General features: G+C 40.9%; 1 protein-coding gene across 12 annotated transcripts in view; it reads left to right on the forward strand.

Annotated features, from left to right (window-relative positions):
- znf516 (zinc finger protein 516) overlaps positions 1 to 25081 on the forward strand; it is a 138369-nt gene that overhangs the window by 10394 nt on the left and 102894 nt on the right. For 4 of the 12 annotated variants that reach the window (XM_059972765.1, XM_059972713.1, XM_059972774.1 and 1 more), the window contains one exon: positions 8997 to 9153. The exons of the other annotated variants lie outside the window; for them this stretch is intronic. The gene's annotated coding sequence lies outside the window, so the exon portion shown is untranslated. The remainder of the gene's footprint in view (positions 1 to 8996; positions 9154 to 25081) is intronic. 12 annotated transcript variants of the gene reach the window in all.

The following is a 25081-nucleotide window of genomic DNA, read 5'->3' on the forward strand; positions in this document are numbered from 1 at the left end:
GTTTAAAAGATACGAAAGCTTGGGAGCCTGCACTATCAGGGTCAAGGACAGCTTCTGTCCTGCTTTTATAAGGCCCCTGAATGGACCTCTTGTATGATAAAGGTGAAATCTTGATCTCTCAGTCTAACTTGTCATGGTCCTTGCACTAGTTGTCTACCTATACTGTAACTGTTACATCATACATTCTCTACTGCTTTATCATTGCACTACCTCAATATACTTAAGCTTTGAAATAATATGATATATCAATTGCATGTGATAGTGTTTTTCTTTGTACCTCAGTATATGTGACAATAGTAAACCAATGACCAATAACCAGAAATGTTGGTACCTCAGTAAGAGTTCCATCCTTTGATAAACCTCAACATTTCAATGATATTATGGGTTTATTCCCTCACTTTTATTTTACTGAAATGCCAGGGTATATTTGAGAATGTGTATTTTGGAGCAAGTCTTGCAGCCCATGCCGGAGATTGGAGGTTGCAGACCAATCAACTGCGACCTTGAGAGTCCAGGGCCTAATTCTAGAGGCCCTGAGGTGGCCTGTCCTGTGTATGTGAGGGTTGTTTAGATGTTGATATCTTGTTCTTCTGTTGTACGGTTCTGTGCGGTGTTGTTGAGCTGAACATTGTGGGCACGCTACGTTGTTACCAGAATGTGTGGCGACCCTTGTGGGCAGCCCCCAGTGCACCCTCAGGTGGGTTTGTTGTTAATGTATATGATGCATCTCGCTGTATGTTCTGATGTACATGTGACAAATAAATCTGAATCTGAAGTTGGCTGCGTGGTGTCATTTAAATCCTTTTCATTAACAGGTGTCCTCAAAGCTGGTATTTATTACCCATCCCTAGTTGCCTTGAACCGAATGCTTGCTGGAACAACTCAGAGAGCAAAGCTTGTTAAGTTCCACAGCCGTGATAGTAGGATTTTAACTCGTATCTCCAGATCTATAGCTACTAATCCACACATTTAGTCATTAGGTTACAGGGCTCCAACTTGTCTTGTGAGTTGCTCTGACTTTCAATAGTAAATAAATATATTCCCAACTTTTGCAGCACTTATTGTTGAGGTGCGAAACCTCCATTCCTCTTTTATAGAGGCAGATGTTGATATTGATCTTATGATACTGTCACTTGCTATCATTAGAGTTGCAAGCCATTTTGAAGCTTCCTATTTTTACTTGCAATGCCTGTTTAAATTAAAAAGAAGTTGTATTAAAGTGGGTCAGGAGAAGGTTATATTTCTCCAAAAACATAGCTAGCATTGATTCTTACTTTTGTTTTAGGATGTTAGTGTGATATATTTTATGAAATATATTGGCACTCTGAATTTCATACTTTATAAATGCTCTAATTGATTTTTGTAAAGAATAGATAATACACTATTATGTGTATCTGTACAGTTACAGCCAGCTCTGGTGCTGGGTTCCCTTCTCTCTCCATGTTCCTTCCAACTTCCCTGTACTTGCTGTTTTAAAAAAAACCCTTCAGTTTTCAATTCATATCCTTGAAGGTGGCATAGACAGTGGCAGAGTGGCATAGAGGCGGCAGGGTAACGTAGTATTTAGCACAATGGCTTTACAGTGCCAGCAGTCACCAATCGGGGTTCGGTTCCCGCCGGTGTCCGTGAGGGATTTATACACTTTCCCCATGACCACGTGGTATTCTGGTTTCTTCATGACTTACATTTCAGGTTATTGTGGGCATACAATGTTGGCGCTGGAAGCATGGCAACACTTGCCCCCAGTGCATTCCTCGCTGATTTGTTCTGACGCAAAAAATGCAGTTCACTACGTAATGTTTTGGTGTACATGTGACAAATAAAGCTAATCATTTATTTAAAAAAAACAAATCCTCACAAAATCATTCTGGGTCTTCCCCAAGTGGGTGAACCAAGGGATCCACAATTTGTTGAGGACCAGATCAGAGGCGTTCAAGTCTGATGAGCAGAAAGCTTATGAGAGGTTCAAGGAAGGTCTCCGGAAAGTCATCTCATGGTAATGTGGCAACCCTCGACTAAACTTGAATCAATGGAAGGTTCTCAACAGTTGTGCCACGGCTTGATTATCACCTCTTGTAACGTTACGTCAAGTGACATAGGAGAAAGTATGGTTTCGCTTCCCGATGAACTCAATGCCTTCTGTGCTTGCTTTGACTGTCAAAATATGGAGAAACCATCAGAAACTCCCATATCCTTCAGACTCTGAAACCAATATGCGAGCAGCTTTCAGGAGGGTGAAACCATGGAAAGCATCCAGCCCAGATGGGGTACCTGGCCAAGTATTAAAAACCAGTTCTGATCAACTGGATGGAGTGATTACTGAGACCTTTACCCTCTCACTTTGGCAGTCTGAGGTACCCAGCTGCTTCAAACAGGCTTCAGTTATCCCGGTGCTTAAGAAGAAGGTGCTAACCTGCCTGAATAGCTATCGTCCAGTCTCACTTACATCCACAGTGATGAAGTATTTTGAGATGTGGGTGCTGAAACACGTCAACACCTGCCTGAGAAGTGACTTGGATCTGCTGCAATTTGCCCACCAGAGCAACAGGTCCACAGCAGATGCCATGTCGTTAGCTCTTCACTCAATTCTGGAAACATCTGGACAGCAATGATGCATTCATCAGGATATCCTTTATAGACTACAGTTCAGCATTCCATACCATGATCGCTCTAAAAGCTAATCATTAAGCTCCAAGATCTTGGCCTCCATACTTCCTTTTTCATCAGCACAGGTACACCACCAGGCTGTGTGCTTAGCTCCCTACTCTACTCATGACTGTGTGGCTAAGCACGGCTCCAATGCCATATTCAAGTTTACTGATGACACCCCTACTGTAGGGCGAATCAAAGGTGGTGATGAATTAGTATATAGGAGGGAGATTGAAAATCTGGCTGAGTGGTGCCATAACAACAACCTCTTTACTCAAAGTCAGCAAGGCTAAGGAGCTGATTATTGACTTGAGGAGAAGGAAATTGGATGTCCATGAGCCAGTTCTCATCAGAGGTGGAGAGGATCAGCAACTTTAAATTCCTTGGTGTTATTATTTTAGAGGACCTGTCCTGGGCCAGGCACATCAGTGTAATAATGAAGAATGCACAGCAGTACCTCTACTTAGGAGTTTGCAAAGGATTGGCATGACATTTAAAACTTTGACAAGAGGGTAAAGCCCTCTCCACTATTGAGCACATCTACACAAACTGCTGTTGCAGAAAAGCAGCATCCATCATCAGGGACCCCCACCACCCAGGGTTGCTTTCTTCTTGCTACTCCCATCAGGAAGAGAGTACTGGAGCCTCAGACTTCACACCACCAGGCTTAGGGACCATCAGGCTCTTGAACTAAAGGGGATAACTTCACTCAGTTTTGTTTGCCCCATCATTGAAATGTTCCCACAACCAATGGACTCACTTTCAAGCACTCTTCATCTCATGTTATCAATATTTATTGTTTATTTATTTATTATTATTTCTTTCTTTCTGTGTTTGCGCATTTGTTGTCTTTTGCACTCTGGTAGAATGTCCAAGTTGGTGTAGTCTTTTATTACCTCTATTATAGTTATTATTCTATAGATTTATTGAGTTTGCCCATAAGGCAATGAATTTCAGGGTTGTATATGGTAACATATGTGTACTTGATAATAAATTTACTTTGAACTTTAGTCCTTGTTTTCACATCTCCATCTGGTCTCACCTCCTCTATCCCTACAATGATGCAACATCTCTGTGTTCCTGAATTTTATTGCACTATAATTGCTGACTATGCCTTCTGCTGCTTCCCTACTCCTGTCCATCTTGTTATGTCTGTTTTCTCCTTTAAAAATTTCCTGAATACCTATCCTCCTTAATAAAGTTTTGGCTCATCTGGCTTAAAGTCTTTCTGTGGAGTTGGTGTCGAGTTGCAATAAAGTTCTCAGAGGCTTTCAGAAACATTCAGGTTTACTGACAATTTTGACTTGGCTCATCATATATAAATTCTAGTGTAGAATGGAAAAACATTACCCCCAGCCCCAGCTCACACCTTTGTATCTCTGCTTGTACTCAATGAAAATAATTCAGATGCATGAGATTATATTGTCCGCGTCTGTCAGGGAAGGTGGTAGCATGCATCTTCTTTGGCTGAGACATTAAACAAAGGTTTGTTCTGCTGTACCAAGTTCCACAGCACCATATCAAAGCAGTAGAAGTTACCCAGGTTTCTGGTGATATTTATTCTCTTAATCAATATCAATCGAACAGGTCAGATGATCACTGTTGTCTGTAAGAAACTGGTGTGCATAAAATCCCAAATTAGACTGGTGAATGCACTTCAGACGTACTTCATTGTACAAATCCCAGTGGAAATGTAGGACTGTATTTTTTTCCTTTTTCTGTCTGTAGCATGAGACTGATAGGAGTTAAAAGTAAGGTACATTAGTTAGCAGTCTGCACAGCGAGTGCATTCACCGATATTTTCAATGGTAGCAATAGTGTTACTGCCTTGTGAAGAAATTGCTGTGTCCATTGAGGAATATTGCCAGGTTTCAGAAAATTGTAACCTTAATTTCATGCAACTCATAACATTTCCTCTGAGCTTTCAACCTGATCTAAACAGATGACAAAGCAAGCTTGTTCTGCAGGATTTATCAACTTTGATACAAATGACATCTCAACAGCTTTCTGACATATATGATGATACAAATGGATGTGAATGATTCAGGACAGAAATAAATACACATATAATATTTATTTCGGGCTTATTACAGTACAGTGAAGACAACTGATTGATTCATCATTAATTATACTGTGAGACTATTGACTGCAGGCTATAATCGCCTACATATGTTCAGCCAACGATCTTGTTCAATGTTGGAAGAGGCCTGAGGGGCCAAATGTCCTACTGCTACTTCCAGTTTTATGTGATTAAATCGATATTACAAAATCAAACCGAACATCAATCCTATTTTATCCTCTCCATATTCTGATCAATCTCCCCTAGCTTCTCTCAGTTACTTACCCATGAGTTAAGCTTATAGTGGCAATTAACCTACCAGTCCACATAGATGAAGAGACCAGATAATATAGTTGAAGCCCACACAGTTGCATGGAGAATGTGAAAACTGCACACAGAGAGCACTTGAGGCGAGGTTAGGTTAGGATCTAGCAGTGCAGACTCATAATAAAGAGGTGCCCCTTTAGAACTGAGATGAGGAAGAATTTCTTCAGCCAGAGGGTAGTGAATCTGTGGAATTCATTGCCACAAAAGACCGTGGCGGCCAAGTCATTGCACATGCTTAAGGCAGAGATAGGTTCTTGATTGGGAAGGGGTTTAAGGATTATGAGGAGAGGCGGGGATAATGGGGTTAAAAAAATTAGCGATGATTGAATGACGGAACAAACTCGATGAGCTGAAAGATCTAATCCTGTTCCTATATCTTGTAGTCTTATGGAACCTGTGTTGCTGGATCTTGAGAGCTTTTTCCTTCGGTGAAAACATTGGCTCCTTGCCTACCAGATCAAACTCCTTTATGGACAAGAGTCAGATCACTTCTCATTTTCTATTATTGAATGAAATAAGCTGCTCCCTGTCTGGCCCTGCCTGAGAAAGGCAACCTCTTAGTTCTGGAATAAAGGGAGAAATATCCACTGGAATGTTTTCATTGTAAAGTAGAATTGGATTTATTATCACTGACTTAGATGATGTGAAACTTCTTGTTTGGTGGTAGCAGTATAGTACAAAGTCATAAAATATCTATAAATTACAAAAATAAACAATGCCAGAAGGAAAGGAATAAGGAGGTGGTCTTCAAAGGTTTGTGGACCATTCAGAAACTTGATGGCAGTCAGTAAGAAGCTATCTGTGTGTGGGTCTTTAGGCTGCTGTACCTTCTCTCTGATGTTAGTGACAAGAAGAGGGTATGTCTTGAATGATGAGAATCCTTTAAGATGGATGCTACCTTCTTGAGTTGCTGCCTCTTGAAGATATTTCCATGGTGGTGAGGTTTGGCCATGTAATGGAGCTAGCTGGGTCTATAACCCTATGCAGTCTGCAATTAAATGCATTGGAGCCTCTACCAGGCTTTGATGTAACCAGTCAGAATATTCTCTTCCATATATCTATCATTGTCAAATGTTCAGAAGCTGCAGAGACTGTTGTAACACCTTGATTGAGCAAACACACTTGTGCAATTAGCGGCACAGGATTGTAAATACAACAGTAAGTTCATTAAAAGCACTTACATGCACAAGTCAGGTCTCCCAGAGTTCTCAGCTATGGTATTGCTCATTGTAATCTGACAGGTTTATTTTGTTATCTTCATATTTTACCTGGATTCTGCCCCTTCCAGTTGCAATTTAACTATTGAATATATATATATTATATACTGGTGATATTAAACCTAATTCTGTTGAGACTTGAGGGAAACATTTGACCTTTCTCATTAGTGCTAAATGTGTGAAAGAATATTGGCTGCTCTTGGCCCTTGCCTAAACAGTTTCAGTTTCAGTGAAATTAGTAGAGCCCTTTATGTTGATACAATAACATCAGGGGACCATTGTGTAGACAGTGAATATGCAATTGTATTTGGAATACCACCTCCTAAAGTCCAAAGAACCACTCAGTAGTAAAAGTAATAAAGACCTTTTGTGGAGGACAACCTCAGAGTGAATCTGCATGGATCAACTGAAAGGTACAGTGATGGAGAAAGCAATAGGCAGGAACGATGACAAATTTCCATTAAACCGCAACGCCACCCCCTCCCCAAGCTTCCTATGTACTTATTGTACGCTGGTAATTTACTTCCTCTGATTGGAAGATCTTAATTTTATTTTAATCTCACAATAGATTTCTTGGTAGTTGGTTACTATTCTGAGATACAGTTAAGAACTTTGTTTTGATCACCTCCTATATACTTTTTCAGATAAAATATCTTTTTTTAGTTGCTGTTCCCAAATGACTGACACAAGTGGTGGGTTCCTTTTCTCATTCCCTGTTCAATCTCCTGGGTTCAGTTGAGTTTTTGATTAATTTGACTAATGTTTAACTGTAAGTGATCCGAGGGGGGTGCCAACCTAATTTGGTACAATGGTCTCAGACCACAGGTCTGTTTTTAAAAATGTGGAATAGGTTAAGTATTCCTGCTTCAAGCATCCTCTTCCTCCACCATGTTATGCTATTCCCTTCCTGAATATCACCAACTCTTTCTCATCCATTTAGATTGGTCTTTATAAACTGGATTTTTGACCCAGCATTTAGTCTATTAATATTTTAAAATGCTCAGTGTCAAACATTGTTCATTATGAACAATTATGTGTAATTATGTAAAAGATACTACATTAGTGTATGTCACTGATATTAAAACAAAAGATGATGCAACACTCAATGGGATAAGAAGGATTATGATTTAAAGATAATGCACAGTTTTCCCCCCAGGGTTGAGTGATCAAGTAGTAGAGGGCATGGGTTTAGGGTGACAAATGAGTGGTTTAACAAGAACTTGCAAGGCAACTTTTTCACTCAGAGAGTGGTCCATATATGGAATGAGCTGCCAGAGGACAAGACTGAGGCTTTTGAACAGGTACATGGGTAGGAAAGGTCTAGATCAGGAGTTTCCATCCTGGGGTCCACAGACCCCTTGCTTAATGGCATTAGTCCATGGCTTAAAAAGGTTGGAACCCACTGGTCTAGAGGCTTATTGGCCTAACGTTCTGTATGGCTCTATGATAATAGCACTTTTCCTGAACTGCACAAGTTCAGAGGTGAAGCGAGTATTAAGCAAGGGAGGAGGTAGGAAGATGAGAATAAATGTGATGGTCAGAAAAGAGATCATTACCACCTTGGAGTTATCAAGGTATCTGTGCATCTCTTGTTACTGATTCCTCTCACCAATATCTACACCCACAAATACTCCTCAAAGTTATTGCTCTCTATCACTCCCACAATCATGGCTCAACCCCCCCCCCTCCCACCACCACCACTTACTCATCTTCTTCTCTCATGTTTCTTTTGATCTTCCACTTATCAAGCAACCATCTTACACTAAGCAGGTGCAAAGCTGAAAAAAGGCACTTGGCTGTATCAACATCTAATTAGAAGTGTGCCTTTGAGGATTAGCAATTGTTAAAGATGTCCTGATTATGGTTTCAGTAAATTTGTTTATTCCTGTTACTTTCAGTGTGGAATAAAATGATGAAGGTATCTTACTCATTACAAAGGAAAACAATTTCTAGGACTATTTTCTTATCTGTTGCGACAAAATGGAAGAGTTTATATTTCTTTAGATTCTAGATATTCAGCTTTATTTTTTTCTCAAGTTTGAAGCAAAGGTATTAGCATGGTCAAATCTGTTGCAAGATATCCTATAAACAAAAGAGATGGAGGCACTTTAATTTTGTCTCCTGATGCAAATATTATTGCTGATGTTTCTTCTACTGTTAATTAAAAACTGGGATTAAAAGAGAAGTTAGTGCTGCAGTTAACCAGATGCATTTTGTATCCCAAACAAGCTGTTTCTACTTTCAACACCTGTATTCAAAACTGTATTGTGTACAGCCATCAAAAGAGGTAGTAGTTTATTTACAAGATGGAACACTTGACCTATAATCTATAAGTTGAGTCTTCAGTCTCCTTCTGTAGACTGAGTGTTGCAGTCTGGGTAAAAATTGTTACAGAGCAGAAATGCTGCTTGCCTCCCCCAAAGTGAACCTGCTGTTGAAGCTGGCAAATGTTGGCACATGTCTCTGACATTAGCAAACATTCAAAAACTATTCAAATTAACTCGTTTTAAAAATAAAATTAACATTTTCAGAAAAATTTAAAAAGCACCGAGAATATTGGAAAAATATTCATGAATATTAAATATACAACTCAACTCAGTTCAAAGTGCCTGTCCCTCTACCTCACTGCAGCAGACAAGATGCTGGTCAGTGGGGTCTTTGGAGAGAGAAAATGGAAAGTCAATGTTTCAGGTTCAGATGAAGAGTCTTGATGTGAAACACTGATTGTCTATTTCCTTCCACAGATAATTGCCTGACCTGCTGAGTTCCTCCAACATCTTGTTTACTGCTCCAGGTTCCAGCATCTGCAGTCTCTTGTGTCTCCACCTCGTTCTTCTGCTGCTCATTTTTTTTAGATGGTTGGGGTTACTGGATTTGCACTGTCACACCAGAAGTCTTGTGGTAAGTTGCTGTTCCCCACAGGGCACCATGGAGAATCTAATGGCGGAAAGCATACAGTAAGCAGCTGAATGGATCTTCCTCACATCAGTCTTTGCTGGCTTTTCTGTGCGAGATCTGAGCCATTATTTGCACATGAATGTGAATGCTATTTTTGCCAATAAAACAAAACCTAGCTCAATAACCCCATTCCCTGAAACCTATTCTCTCCACATTCGTGTCAGCTACCCCAGTTTCAACTACCCACCGGAACACCAGCTTGGGACAATTTACAGCAGTCAATTAATCTATCAACTTACACATCTTTGGGATATGGCTGAAAATATCCCAAATAGAGTGGCTGGAGGAAACTCGGGGAGTCACAGTGAGCAAACTCCACACAGACAGCACCCAAGGTTGGGATTGAACTTGGGTCTCTGGAGTTGTGAGGCATTGGCTCTGCTAGCTGTGTCACTGAGTCACTCTCTGTTGCAGTTTACATTCCCTCACTACCATAGTGGTTGTCATTTCTGAAGCTCCCTCTACTATCCCTGCATTGGACTTCTGGACATTGGACATTCTGCATTGGACGTTATGGACTTCTGCACTCTCCTTATCCCCATGTCTTTGTTATTGACGCAGAGCCTTCTGTTTTCCAGACACTAAGCACTGGAATTGCCTCCCCACATACTCATAATTTCCACCCGTCCTCTTACAAGGCACTCATTAAAATCTACCTCTTTAATAAAATCACCCACCCCAAAATCTCCTTAATGGCATCAATTTTTTCTTTGATTCCTCTGAGGCATCTTGGGACCTATTAAAGGCCAAGTGCAAGTTTGTGTTCTATCTCAAACTGCCTTAGGTGTCCAGGTTAGCTCACCAGTTTTCTGCAATTGGTGCTTGTTGTTAGACTTTCCTTTACATCTGCTGAGCAATGCTTACTGAATTTGCATAGCCGTCAGAGACGTATAATGATAAAAAAGCAAACAGTATTTTCCAGTTTTCGAATGGGTAGCTATCAATTTGATAGGGGAGTAAACACAACTCTGCCCTCATTAAAAGAGCTTCTGTAAGGACGGTAGACAGCTTCAATTTCCTAGGCAACCATATCAACAGCAGCTGCCCTGGTCGCTGAACTATCTACACTGATGTGGTGATCAAGAACGTTTATCAGCATTATGTACTTTCTAAGGCATCTGCTTATCAACGAGAATTCTCACAAGCTTCTACAGAAGGACAATAAGAAGTATCCTGACAGGTTGTGCCTCAGCCTGGTATGGCAGCTAGGCTGACAGAGAGTGGTAAATACTGCTCAGTCCGTCACAGGCTCATCACTTCTTTCCATCCAGTCCAGCTTCATGGTGTGTTCCCTCAGGCAAGTAACTGATCTCACCAAGGATGCCTGCAGTCCTGGCCATTCTTTTTTCTCACTTTGACCCTCTAGGAGATGATACGGGAACTTGAAAGCCCAGACAACCAGACTCAAGAACAGCTTTTTTTCCTACTGCTGTCAGACTTCTGAACCAATCACCTCTTTCACATTCCCTCCCCAATGGAGCTGACAGGTTCTCGAACTCTTAATTCTGCCTCTCTTTGCTATTCCAATATGGCCACTTCAGCAAATCTTTTTGCACTGCTTCAGGCTGAACTGCAATCTTTGCACAATTCTGTTGTCTTGCTCATCACTGTACTTGTTCTTACCATATATTCTATTCACTCTCTGAGCTTCTTGCAAGCAAGGAACTTCATTGCACCCTGGTGTATATGACAATATACTAACCTGAATGTTACTTCCAGCTTGACAAAGTGAGTTTCAACACAATGCTGCCTGTTGCCTGATACAAAACCTTCTCTGTATTCTTCCAGCAAACATCTAGTAGGAATCAGCCCTGATGAAGGGTCTCAACCTGGAACGTTGATAGTTTACCCTTTTCCATAGATGCTGCTTAACCTGTTAAGTTCCTCCAACATTTTGATTGTGTTCATAGAAGCTTCACTGATTTAGGCATGGATTCTATCGATGTGTTTTATGTCTGTACCTTCGCATGTCACTCAGTAACATTGCCTTGATTTATGCTTGCATCTTCATCACAGATTCAGCTTTTGAAGACATTTTACGTGTCTGGAATTTAGGGTAGGACTTTTCTGCATGTATATCGATAAGCTTGAAGATCAAATTACATCCACTATGGTTGTGGAAATAATTATCTATGATGTTGTCAAAAATATTTAATGGGAGGATATTGTTTTTTTTATAATTATTGTCACATATACCAAATAGACTGAAAAACTTTGTTTTGACTGTCATCCACAGAGATTATTGCAAACAAAAGTACATTGAGGTAGTACGGAAAGAAAAGCAGTAGCAGAATGCCAAATAAAGGTGTCACAGTTATAGGGAGAGTACAGTGCAGTTAGATAAGGTTAGACAAATAAGGGCAATGACGAGGTAGATTCAGAGAGCAAGAGTTCTCCTTTTTCTACAAGAGGTGCATTCAGGAATCTTATAACTGCGGGTTAGAAGATGAGATAGAGAAAAGTATACACAGCACAAAGGAAATAATGCTTTTGTACAAGTAACATGTTTAAAAAGAAGTGATCACTGTTGTTCAAACTTTCTCTTTTTTATTGTGTTTTGACAAATTGACTGGAAATTAAGTGAAACCACTTCCTTTTATTATTTCTTGCAGAAGTGCTGGAGGGTAACAGAAAATTCAGAAGATTATTCACAGTTCCTTTCAGAATGGGAAGTTATTATTTAAATCTGCAAGGTTATTTTCATTCAATACAGCTTCTGATGCACAAAGAATAGACATTTACTTCAGACCTTGCAGAACAGCTTGTTCATAGTTTAACCTGCTGTTTTCATTGTATAGATGGAGAAAATCAAGTTCTATTTTTTAAAAAATTACCATCTTGAGGTAAGGGTATGGTAACCTTCATTCTACGTAATATAACGTAGGGTTAGGAATAAAAAGTTGGACTAACAAGAATTGTTAGTGAAATATTTTATATTTTATTAGTTTTTGTAACAGAACCCATTCCATTTACATGAAATTCTGAGGCAATATGGTGTTATAATTTAAAGGGTATGCTCTCCGAAACTTGCTGTCAGTAAGGTTTCAGTTACATAAGGGGAAGTGATTTAGTTTCTAAATTGGAGAAAGGACAATATTGATCGTATCAGAATGGATCTGCAAGTGTGGATTGGGACAGGTTGTTCTCTGGCAAAGGTGTCCTTAGTAAGTGGGAGGCCTTCAAAAGTGAAATTTTGGGAGTACGGAGTTTGTATGTTCCTGTAAGAATAAAAATACAAGGATAATAGGTTTAGAAAACTGTGGCTTTTGAGAGATATTAAGACTCTGGTTAAGAAAAAGAAAGGTGCACAGCAGGTATAGGCAGGCAGGAACAAATGAGGTACTCGTGAAATGTATGAAATGCAAGAGAACACTTAAGAAGGAAATCAGGAGGGCTAAAAGAAGACACGAGGTTGCTCTAGCAGACAAGGTGAAAGAGAATCCTAAGGGTTCCTACAGATATACTAAGAGCAAAATGATAGCAAGGGAAAAAAATTGGTCGTCTGCAAGATCAGAGTGGTAATCTACGTGTGGAACTGAAAGAGATGGGAAAGATCTTAAATGCATTTTTGCATCTGTATTTACTCAAGAGATGAACACAGAGTTTATCGATATGAGACAAAGCAGCAGTGAGGTCATGGACTCCGTGCAGATTATAGAGAAGAAGTGTTTGCTGTCTTGAGACAAATTGGTGTGGATGCATTCCCAGGGCCTGACAAATTGTTCTCCTGTGGGAGGCTGGTGCAGAAATTGCAGGGGCCCTAGCAGAGATATCTAAAATGTCCTTAGTGATGGCTGGGGTATCGGAGGCTGGAGAGTCGATAATATTGTTCTGTTGTTTAAGAAAGGCTTTAAGAATAACCCAGGAAATTATAAGCCAGTGACATCAGTAGTGGGCAAGTTATTGGAAGATATTCTAAGGAATTGGATATGTATGTATTTGGGTAGATAAAAGTGATTAGGCATAATCAACATGGCTTTGTGCATAGTAAGTCATGTCTAACCAATCTTTGCTGAAGAAGATACCATAAAGGCAGTTAATAAAGTTGATAAAGGCAAGGCGGTAAATGTTGTCTACATGGACCTTAGCAGGGTCTTTGACAAGGTCCCACATGGGAGGTTGATTAAGAAGTTTCAAGATGATGTAGTCAACTGGAATAGACATTGGCTTTGTGGAAGAAGCTAGAGAGTGTTTGTAGATGGTCGCCTTGCTGACTGGAGACCTGTGACTAGTTGTGTGGCACAGGGATTGGGGCTGGATCCATTGTTGTTTGTCATCTATATCAGCGATCTGGATAAACTGGATTAGCAAATTTGTGCCTGACACCAAGATTGGGGGTATCGTGGACAGTGAGAAAAAATATCGAAGCTTGCAGCGGGATATGGACCACCTAGTGACTTGAGCTGAAAAATGGCAGATAGAATTTAATGTAGTAACTGTGGGGTGTTGCACTTTGAGAACAGTATGGCACTGAGGAGTGCTTTAGAACTGAGGGATCAGGGAATACAGATCCATAATTCCTTGAAAGTGACTTCACAGGTAGATAAAGTTGTAAAGAAAGTTTTTGACAGCTTGGACTTCATAAATCAATGTATTGAGTACAGGAGTTGAGATGTTATATTGAAATTGTATAAGACATTGATAAGACCTAATTTGGAGTAGTATGTCCAGTTTTGGTCACCTGCCTAGAGGAAAAATGTAAGTAAGATTGAAAGTGCAGAGAAAATTTAAAAGGATATTTCTGGGATTTGAGGACATGATTTATAGGGTAAGTTTAAGTAGGTTAGGACCTTATTCCCAAGAACATAGAAGAAGGGAGATTTGATACAGGTATACAAAGTTATGAGGGGGCATAGATTGGGTAAATCCAAGCAGGCTTTAACCACTGATGTTGGGTGAGAACTAGAGGGCATGTGTTAAGGGTGAAAGGTAAAATGTTTAAGGAGAACATGAGAGGGGAACTTCTTTGTTCAGAGGGTGGTGAGAGTGTGGAATGAGCTGCCAGCACAAGTAGTGGATGTGGGGTGGGTTTCAACATTTGAGAAAAACTTTCTATAGGAATATTGATGGGGCGGGTTTGGAGGGCTATGATTCGGATGTAGATCGATGGAATTTAACAGATTAAAAGTTCGGCACAGACTAGATGGACCAAAGGGCCTGTTTCTGTGCTGTAATGTTCTATGTTTCCAGCTTCGTAGAAGAGTCAATAACTGATCCATTTCTCTGGTGCGTGTTTGTGTCCTTGAGCAAGGCACTTAACAACACATTGCTCTGCTGGTCTCTCTGCCTGGAGAAACCTTCCAAGGCACAAATCCATGGTCTCACGAGACTTACGGATGCCTATCTCTGGTGCTCTAGGGGCAGAGTTAGGCTTACTGTTGCATGTGGTTCTCTTTGTCAAAACGGCGAGCACTATCATGTATTCTGTATGATATCATTTTCCAATATAAATATTGTGAAGGTAATCTCAAATGAACATGCCATCATTAGCAAAGATGAATGAAAATGGAAACTCAGGGTGTTGTAGAAGCTTGCTGTGGATGTTTTAACAGATCATTTCATTCCACAGGAGATAAAAATATGTTATCAGTACTCAACCTGAGCGAATCTCAAATTATTCTCTGTTTAAATCACTTGGCTTTGAAGAGCATAAGGCAGGTTAAGAGGGAGGATAGCTTCAGAATAATCTCGTACCGCGCATTTGCTTTTATTAGTCAAGGCAATAAGTTTATCAAGAGAACTCTCCTCCCTCCCCCCACCCTCCCCGGCGTTCACCATCCAGTCAATGCTATCTTCTTGCTACCACAATCATCCAGGAGGTCCCAGGAGCCTTAGATCCTACAACACCAGGCACCAGGTTAGGTCCCACACGATTGCCCTACAATCAGGTTCCTGTACCAATGTGGATAACTTCATTCACCTCAACACTGAACTGATTCCACAACCTGTGGACCCCTTCGGGGACTCAATTACTCATGTTCACAATGTTTGTTATTTATTCTTTGTTTGCACGGTTTGTCTTCTTTTGCACATAAGTTGTTTGCCAGTCTGTTTATGTGTAATTTTTCATAAATTCTGTTATATTTCTTTATTTTCTTGCAAGAAAATAAATCTCAAGGTAGTATATGGTGACATATATGTACTTGGATAATAAATTTGCTTTGACTTTGACTTTAACAGTTAAGAAGTTGCAGTTTAATAAAAGGTTAGGCCACATCTAGAGTATTGGCTTCAATGCCTGTTATGGCAGGGATGGAGAGCCTCAGAGAGGGTGCATTAGAGGTTTACTGGGATGGCAGCTGAATTAAAGGGCATGATCCATAAAGGGAGATTGGACAAACTTGGGTTGTTTTTGCTGGAGTGGCAGAAATTGAGGGGAGACCAGATACAATTTTATAAAATTAAGAGAGACATCTTTTTCCAAGGGTCAAAAAAATCTCATGCAGGGGGGCAAGCATTTAAGATGAGATGGGGAAAGTTCAAAGGAAGTGAGCAGGGCAAGTTTTCTTACGCAGAATGTAATGTGTGCCTGGAATGTTCTGCCTGGTGGTGCAGGCAGGAGTAAATAATGTAATTGGGAATTATTGGCTTAATTAGTATGGCACAAATTTATGTGTTCCTGTGCTATATTTTTCAATGTTTTTTTCTGGTATTAGTGTTTCAGTCTATATTTCTCTGTGCAGGCAGGTGCAAAGCTCTGTACGTGGTATTTGCATATCCCTGAACCTGTTCAGCGACCATAGCAACTCAATCTGTCTCAATACCATTCTAATCTCAGATACATTGGGGTGCCAAGGCAGGTAGCAGATAGTACGGCGCTATTACAGCTTGGGGCATCGAGTTCAAATTTCAATTCTAGCGCAAAGAGTTGTATGTTCTCCCTGTGACTGCATGGGTTTACTCTGATTTCCTCTTATAGTCCAAAGAGGTACTGGGTCGTATGTTGATTGGTCATTATAAATTGTTTTGGGTTTAGGCAAGTGTTAAATAGGTGGGTTGTGATTGGCGCAGCTCATTGGGCAGAAAGGGCCTGTTTTTTGCCACATCTCTAAATACAACAGATAATAAAAATATTCGGTGCTACAACAGATAATTTTTCCCTTTCTTTCTAAAGTCAAAGATTGCTCATGTCAGCAGCTCTTGGATTCCAGCACCCCTCCTGACCCTTTATCCCCCCCCCCCGCCCTTCCTTCTTAACTCCTCTCCTAGGTTCTACTCCCTGCTATGTTTTCATCATTATTGTGATCTTCCCTTCTGTACGCCTGTTTGTCCAGTCTTCAGCCGAGGCTTCAGTTTTGTCCTCGTTACCTAAATTCCAAACTGTGAAGGGTTACATGTTGGAAACTTTAATTATGTCTCTCTCTCTATGGATGTTGCCTGTCGTGATGTGGTTTTCCAGACTTTTACGTTTTGGACTTTTGGAAAACTTGCATAGAAAAAAGGAAAACAAACTTAGCTTTCTTTGTCCCGTTTACATCAGAACATAGAGTGAAATGCGCTGCATCAAGTCAAATCAGCAAGGACTGCTGAGCAGCCCACATTAACCCTATCTGCGCATCTTTGAAATGTGGGAGGAAAGTGGACCAGCTGGAGGAAACCCACATGGAGATGGGGAGAACATACAAACTCCTGAGGGAAAATGGCAGGAATTGAACCCTGTGGAAGGCTGTCAGAGGTTACAGCGGGACATTGATAGGATGCAAAACTGGACTGAGAAGTGGCAGATAGAGTTCAACCCAGATAATTGTGAGGTGGTTTATTTTGGTAGGTCAAATACGATGGCAGAATATAATATTAATGATAAGACTCTGGGCAGTGTGGAGGATCAGAAGGATCTTGGGGTCTGAGTCCATAGGATGCTCAAAGCAGCTGCGCAGGTTGACTCTGTGGTTAAGAAGGCATATGGTGTATTGGCCTTCATCAATCATGGGATTGAGTTTAGGAGCCGAGAGGTAATGTTACAGCTATATAGGACTCTGGTCAGACTCCACTTGGAGTACTGTGCTCAGTTCTGGTCGCCTCACAAAAGGAAGGATATAGAAACCATAGAAAGGATGCAGAAGAGATTTACAAGGATGTTGCCTGGATTGGGGAGCATGCCTTATGAGAACAGATTGAATGAACTTGGCCTTTTTTCCTTGGAGCGACGGAGGATGAGAGGTGACCTGATAGAGGTGTATAAGACGAAGAGAGGCATTGATCGTGTGGATAGTCAGACGCTTTTTCCCAGGGCTGAAATGGCTAGCATGAGAGGGCATAGTTTATAGAGGAGATGTCAGTTGTAAGTTTTTTACGCAGAGAGTGGTGAGTGCGTGGAATGGGCTGCCAACGGCAGTGGTGGAGGCGGCTACAATAAGGTCTTTTAAGTGACTCCTGGACAGGTATATGGAGCTCAGAAAAATAGAGGGCTATAGGTAACCCTAGGTAATTTCTAAGGTAAGGACAGGTTCGGCACAGCTTTGTGGGCCGAAGGGCCTGTATTGTGCTGTAGGTTTTCTATATTTCTGTTTTTACAGCTAGCACTATAAAACATTGCACTAACTGAATATCCTGGGGAAGGAGGGGTCATTTGAGGGGCAATCTCTTGGTTCGTTCGTTCCTGGACTTGGCCAAAGTTGCTGTTCACAGGTCCAGGCCATGGGCAGTCAAGGGTTCTGACCCAGCTGACTGTCTATCCCTCTTCCAGGGATATGCCCATGCCAGTGGACTTGAATGGGCTGTGGATGGAGATGTGTTGCAATTTGAAACTATTGACTGTAAATAGTGTGAATCATGTTGCTTTGAAGTACTGTAATGATGTGATACTGTAATCACTGAATATGCCTCCTTTGAAAAGGGAGAAATATACGAACATATTAAATGGCTGACAGACCCATTTGACAATGGGTTTTAACCTGAAATGTTTTCTGTATTTCTCTCTCCACAGATGCTACCTGGCTTACTGAGTGTTTCCAGCATTTCTGTTTTTATTTAAGATTTCCCGAATCTGTGTTTTTATTTAATTTTTTTCAGTGTCCTTCAAACAGATTGACTTTGTCAGGGTTGGTTTAACTAGATGTGTTTAGCTTTGATTTGGTGATTATGGGATACTCTTTAAAAAAACTGGTTTACCCCAGGACTAATATCAAGCTATAGTTAATAATCACCGAGATACTGGATCTCAGTCCCTTTGGAACTTTTTTCTTGTCTTTAAATTCATTGCAATATGAAAAAAAAATTATTATGTGGCAAATCGAGCAGTAAGAGTTTGAAGTGAATTGGCTTCACTATCTAATCCAGTGCTTGTATTCTAAGGAGAGTGGAAATATTCCTGTAATTGAACAGGAAGGATCTCTTTATGTCTATACAATTAAAAGCACTGGATACCCATTGCGGATCCTATTAAGCTCAATTAAAAGTTATTCATTTGATATGTTCACTGGGACATTATGGAGCTTTATTCATTTTGCTCTGATGATATATACTTGAGATATTTTTAATTAGTGGGCATTTGAGCAAACTGGGAAAGAAAGTGTGATTTTAGTGGAGATTTTTAAGAGTTGTAGATTTTTTTGTCAGCTCCTGAAGTAGAAATGAAGGTTAACTTAAAAAAAATCAAAAGCAGAGCAGGATTAGTTGTCTTCTGCAGAATCTATTGTGAGTTTTATTGTACCTGATGAAAATGTATCCGTTTTATCAATGGTCACCCAAATGAGTGGAATGAAAGCACATTTAAAGATGGGCACCTTGTCCTTGTTGTTTCAGTCGGTGCTTGGCATAGTGCACTGGGATTCTGATCTGTCACTTAATAAGGACTTTAACACTGATCTTTTTTCTCTAGGATGTTTCTGCACTTTTGATAATATGAATACAAAGAGGCCATTCAGCATGATGAGTCTGTTCCATTGATCAGATCATGAAAATTTGCTAATCCCAGGCCATCTATTTGTATTCCCATCACAAAAGTAGACTGGCTTCCAATTCAAAATTATAATTGAATCACATCCCGAACAATCTCAATTCTTCCAGTTCCCAGGGAGAAGGTATAAGACCCTAAGATATAGGAGCAGAATTAGACCACTTGGCCCATTGAGAGCTCCGCCATTTCATCACAGCGGATCCATTTTCCCTCTCAGCCCCAATTTCCTGCCTTCTCTCCATGTCCCTTCATGCCCTGGCTAATCAAGAATCTATCAACCTCTGCCTTATATCACACATAAAGACTTGGCCTGCACAGCCACCTGCGGCAGTGAATTCCACAGATTCACCACTCTCTGGCTTAGAAATATGGCAGATTCCCGCTGCCCTTTGCGTGAGGAAGTCTCCCTTGAAACTGAGATGGCCTGGCTGTAACTTTAGGGTAATGTGCCAGTTCTTGACACCCCCAGGGAGTGGAACTAGTTCCTATAAACCTTACTGAATCATTCCATCTTCTTTATCATTCATTTAGAATCTTTTTGTCCTACCCATGACCATTGAATCTGGACAAAGGCAGTGTAAGAGAGGACTGCAGTAGGGGTGACATAGCTCGTAGTGCCACTGTCTCACAGCCCCAGAGACTCTGGTTCGATCCTGACTTTGCGTGCTGTTTGTGTAGAGTTTGCACATTCACTCTGCAACTACATTGGTTTTATTTTGTTGCCCTAGTTTTCCACAAATGAGAACACTGGTAGGTTAATTGCTGGCAGTAAAATTGCCCCAAAGAGGTGCAATTTGGGGAAGAATTGATGCAGGGGAGGGGCAGGGCAGGGGAGAGTAAGATTGGACAGTTTTAAATTAGTGTAAAAGTGGATATGGCTGCACAGTAGTGTGGTGGTTAGTGAAACACTATTAAAGCACCCATGATCCGGGTTCAATTCCCGCCTCTGTCTGTAAAGAGTTTGTAAATCTCCCTGTGGCTGCATGGGTTCCCTCAGGGTGTCCCTGTTTCCTCCCACATTCCAACACTTACAGGTTAGTAAGTAAATTGTTTCCATAGGTGTAATTAGGCTGTACAGGCTCTTTGGTCCAGAAGACCTGTAACTGTGCTGTATCTCTTAAAAAAAAGTTTGAAAAGACAACACAGCCTTGGTGGGCTGAAGGGCCTACTTCTGTATTGACTCTCTTTCTCTCTGACTCTACAGTCATATTTAGGCAGGCTCAGTGGAGTGACAGGTTTTTCATCCCAAAGGTGTTGGAATTTTTCCAGAATCTGATATATTGCGAATTATTGAATTTCATCACATATCTTACCACAAAGTGATTTGATCTGCTTGGTGGTGTTTGAACTAGTTCAGTAGCATAACCACAAAATGGCTCTGTTGACCCAATACCATAGCATATTCCCAAGTATTAAAGATATACCTTTCGCAGAGCACTGCTGGAGCGTTTCAATTGCATCAGGTGTCCACCAGCACGTAAACAAGCATAAACTGCTTTAAACTGCCTCCCGCTGCAGGTGCTATAGATGGTAACTGATCTCCCAATGAAATGCATTTCTTTCACAACTTATAATTGACCCAAAATGTTTTAAAACAATGAGCTGTTTTTCTTTGTCAGATGTGTTGTAGCCTTGATGCTGTGTCAGATCTCACAAAAATTGAAAATAGCACCTGGACTGAACAATTCAAAATAGAAATTATTGTGATATGTAGAAATACGTGTGATGACAGGTGCATTAAAAAGTTTACTTGCAACAGCATCACAGGCACTTAGCATCCGGTATGCAACATTCACAAGAAAAATATTAGTTATCTGAAAATTATACGAGAAAGAAAACAATTGGAACAAGTCCATTGTAGTGCGAAGTGGTCAAATGGTCATTGCGTTAGTGTACTGAGGCAGGGTTGTTCAAGCTGGTTCAAAAACCGAATAGTTGAAGAAAAATAGCTGTTCTTGAACCTGGTGGTGTGGGACTTCAGGTCTATATAACTCCTGACTGATAGTAGCTGTGAGAAGATGGCATGACCCAGTTGATAGGGATGTTTGATGGTAGATATTGCCTTCTTTAGGCAGCACATCACATAAATATTTCTAGTGGTGGGGAAGATATGCCGATGACATCTTGGGCTGCGTCCAGTAATCTCTGATGCTTCTTACATTTCTGTGCAATCAAATTGCCATACCAAGCCATGATGTGACCAGTCAGGATACTTTCAATAGTACTTAAGCACCTCACTCCTACTGGTGTATAGGCCACTGATGGCAGCTCGCTAGAGTCCTCTATCCTGGACCAGTCTTTCAAGTTGTCCCCAAGTGTAGCCCATCTTCTTGGTGTCCTTCCTCTCCCAGGGATGAGTCTTTGGAGCTTCTTTTGGCATTTCTGTGACTCTGGGTCTTTACAGAATGGGGTTTCTGGCTTCCTGCCCAACCGGCCACCTTTCACACCCAGGTTTGGGACTGTCCATGGTGGAGTTGATAATATATCAGTAGAAATTTGTTAGAGTGCTTGATGACACACTTTAACCTTCTAAGAAAGTAAAGGCGCTAGCACTTGGGTCCGCATGGTAGCATTGTGGTTGGCACAACGCTTTACAGTACCGGTGACCTGGGTTCAATTCCTGCCGCTGCCTGTAAGGAGTTTGTGTGTTTTCCCTGTGATTGCATGTGTTTCCACCGGGTGCGCAAGTTTCCTGGTTGGTAGGTTATTGGTCATTGTAAATTGGTAAATTGTCCCCAATTAGGCTAGAGTTAAATTGGGGACTGCTGGGCCTGCAGGGCCTCTTCTGTCCTGTATCTCAATAAATAAAGGTTAAAAATCTTCCCTGTGATTGCATCTATCTAGCAAGTTAACACCCAGGAGTTTAAAGCTGCAGGCCTGCTCTGTCACCGATCCCTAGTGTAGACTGATGTATGTTCACCCTCCCTCCCTTTGCTGAAGTCGATGATTAGCTGTTTAGTTTTGCTAACATTAAGCTTGAGGATGCTGTGTTGCTGCACCACTCAACCAAGTGTCCTACCTCACTCTGAAGGATCTCTACCTGCGATTGATCCAACAACAGTGGTATCATTGGGAATTTTCCAGGGATGAGGGAATTTTATCTATGAGAGAAAGAAATGGAAGAATGAAAGTTGGCAGGAGACTTAATGAAGGCAAACCCTGGTACCTCGTTCAGCGTTGCGGCTGAGTTCTCGGGAGTGAGCGTACTGATGGAATCACAGCAGCAGCACATAGTACAGGGTGATATAGTAATGTGTTGTATATTTAGAACCTAGTGTGAATCCCTGCTGTGCAGGGAACCAGGGTTGCTGAGAGCCTCGTACAAAGCCAGCAGATAATCAGCCCATAAACTCAGTGTGAGATGAGTCAATGTAAGTGGTGTAGCTACTCAGTGCTGGGATGCTGGGATCTGAATAGGTCTCCTGGCTAGCATGGTGAGAGTGGGCTAACACTGGGGATTGGTAGCAACTGCTCCAGATCTATGGACCTTCTCATCAGCTCCTGCTGTATGTGATGGAAGTTGCTCTCCCCCCTTCTCCTTGAGTGTGTGTCAGCTTAGATTATGAGCCCAGATCCCTGGAACCCACAAATATCTACATCTGTTATGAAGGGCTAGTGGAGTGTTGTATTGTAGCGGATAATGTTATGCTGAAGAACTTGTGTTTGCGGTATGGGACCTCCTCATTAATTGCTAATGTTACAGTCCTCACGAGATCCATTTCCCAGGAAGGATAAGGAGTGTTAGAAGGATCAAAGGAGAAGTTTTGAGATTACTTAGCACAGAAGCAGGACCTTCTGCTCACCAAATTAACACTGACCATTGCACTCATTTATACTCATCTTATTTAGGTCCTTAGTTTTCTGAAATGACAGGTTCAAGGCCATAGAATACAGAAGTATAAATACTTCACATCTACAGATTATTCAGCCTATAATGTCTGTGGGAAACGTGATGACAAATTAAAGCAAATCCCTTCTGCCTGCACATGATCTATACATTCCTCCATTCTCTGCATATTCATGTGTTTATTTGAAAGCTTCTTAAAGCTTCTGCTTCCATCAGTCCATTCCAACCATTCACCATTCTCTGTATAAAGAGTAAACTTGTCCCACACACCTCCTTACGCTTTCCCCTGCTCACCATAAACACATCTCCTCTGGATAATTCTACTTCTAACTCTTTACCCTATCTATGCCCTTCCATTGTTTTGTAAACTTCCTTCAGGCCTCCTCTCAGTCTCTAGTACTCCAGGGAAAACAAGCAAAGTGAATCCAATCTCTCCTTAAAGTTTGTGTCTTCTAATCCAGGCAGTGTCCTTATAAACCTCTTCTGTATCCTTTCCAAGGCCTCCACATTGTTCCTGTAATAGGGCAACTAGTACTGTGCATAATACTCCAAGAGCAACCTAACTAGTATTTTATATTTTGTCATCTGAAAGTTAAATAATGTGCAGTGGTAATATGGAAGGAGCTCTGATATAGGAGCAGTTTTTGAAAACTAATAGTTTAGAAGTTATGACAATGAACTTCTAAAGTGAAGGTACTTTCCATTTAATAAATTTGGCAGTCCAAGTTATGGTATGATTTTTTAGTTCATAGAGCTGTACGGCACAGACACAGAGCCTTCAACCCAACCAGACTTTACTGATTACAGTGCCTACCCAGCTAGTCCCAATTTCTTATGCTTGGCCCATATCCCTCTCAACTCGATCCCTCCATGTACCTATTCAAATGATTCTTAAATGATATTACTGTACTTGCCTTACCCACTTCCGCTGGCAGCTTATCCCATATACTCACCACCCTCTGTGTGATAAAGGTGTCCCTTGGGGACCTTTTAAATGTTTCCTCTTGGGGACATTTTGAATGTCTCCCCTCTCACCCTAAACCTATGCCCCTTGGGAATAGACTGTTAACTTTGTTAACTGTTAACTCATAGTTTTAAGCAACTCTGTAAGGTTGCTCTACCATTTTCCTGTGTTCCAAAGAATAAAGACCTATCCTGGCCAACTTCTCCCTTAATTCAGGCCCTGGGAACATCCTTCAAAACGCTTTCCAGTTTAACCATATAGTTGTTAACCTATAATAGGGTGACCAAATCTGTCCACGGTACTGCAAGTGCAGTTTTTAACCCTCAATGATGTTTTAGTTAGAAGATCTTGTTCAACATAGGGTATTTCTAACGATGCTTCTGTTGTTCTGTAATTGTTTTATTTATTATGAAGAAAATCTTGCAACAATGAGTTGCAAGTGACGCTCTGAAGTATGTGCTGTAGCTCCTGATCACTAATGAATGAAATCTAGGACAAATAAGTTGCAACATGGAAATTTTCAAAAGATTGAATTTCTCCAAAATTCCAGATAATGTAATGGAGGATTCTGATAGAATGAAATCATTCCATGCAGGGAGTAGTGGCTTGGGCCACAGTTGTTGAAATTCCAATGGGAGTAATGTCTAAAAGATGATTGGTTGAGTACATTTTGAAGCAAGCATTCGACTATCAGAGAAGTGTTGAGGAATAATAATTTTTAACCAATAAGTGAATGTATTGAGGGGTCTGAGCTTATCAGCTTGAATGTCTAAAAGAAGCAGAAACTCTTCCCACATTCAAAAGGTTCCTTGGGTCAACATTTAAAAAGCTGCAAGCTGTAGAGCAAATTAAATTTATTTCATATGCTCAAGTATGTGAATGCACAGGTACAATGAAAAGCTTACTTAAAGCAGCATCACAGAAACAGTATCATTTAAGCATCATTCACAAGAAAAACGTAAACTAACCTTGAATAAAACACTTTACAACAGTCAAATTAGAACAACAAAAGGTCCGTCTTAGTCAAAGTAATCAAAGTGCTCACAGCACACACAGAATGCTGGTGGAACACAGCAGGCCAGGCAGCATCTATAGAGAGAAGCGCTGTCGACGTTTCGGGCCGAGACCCTTCGTCAGTTGCTCAGTGTTGCTAAACTGCACT

This window comes from Hypanus sabinus, chromosome 1 (genome assembly GCF_030144855.1).
Source record: "Hypanus sabinus isolate sHypSab1 chromosome 1, sHypSab1.hap1, whole genome shotgun sequence".
In the NCBI taxonomy this organism is placed as follows: domain Eukaryota; kingdom Metazoa; phylum Chordata; class Chondrichthyes; order Myliobatiformes; family Dasyatidae; genus Hypanus; species Hypanus sabinus.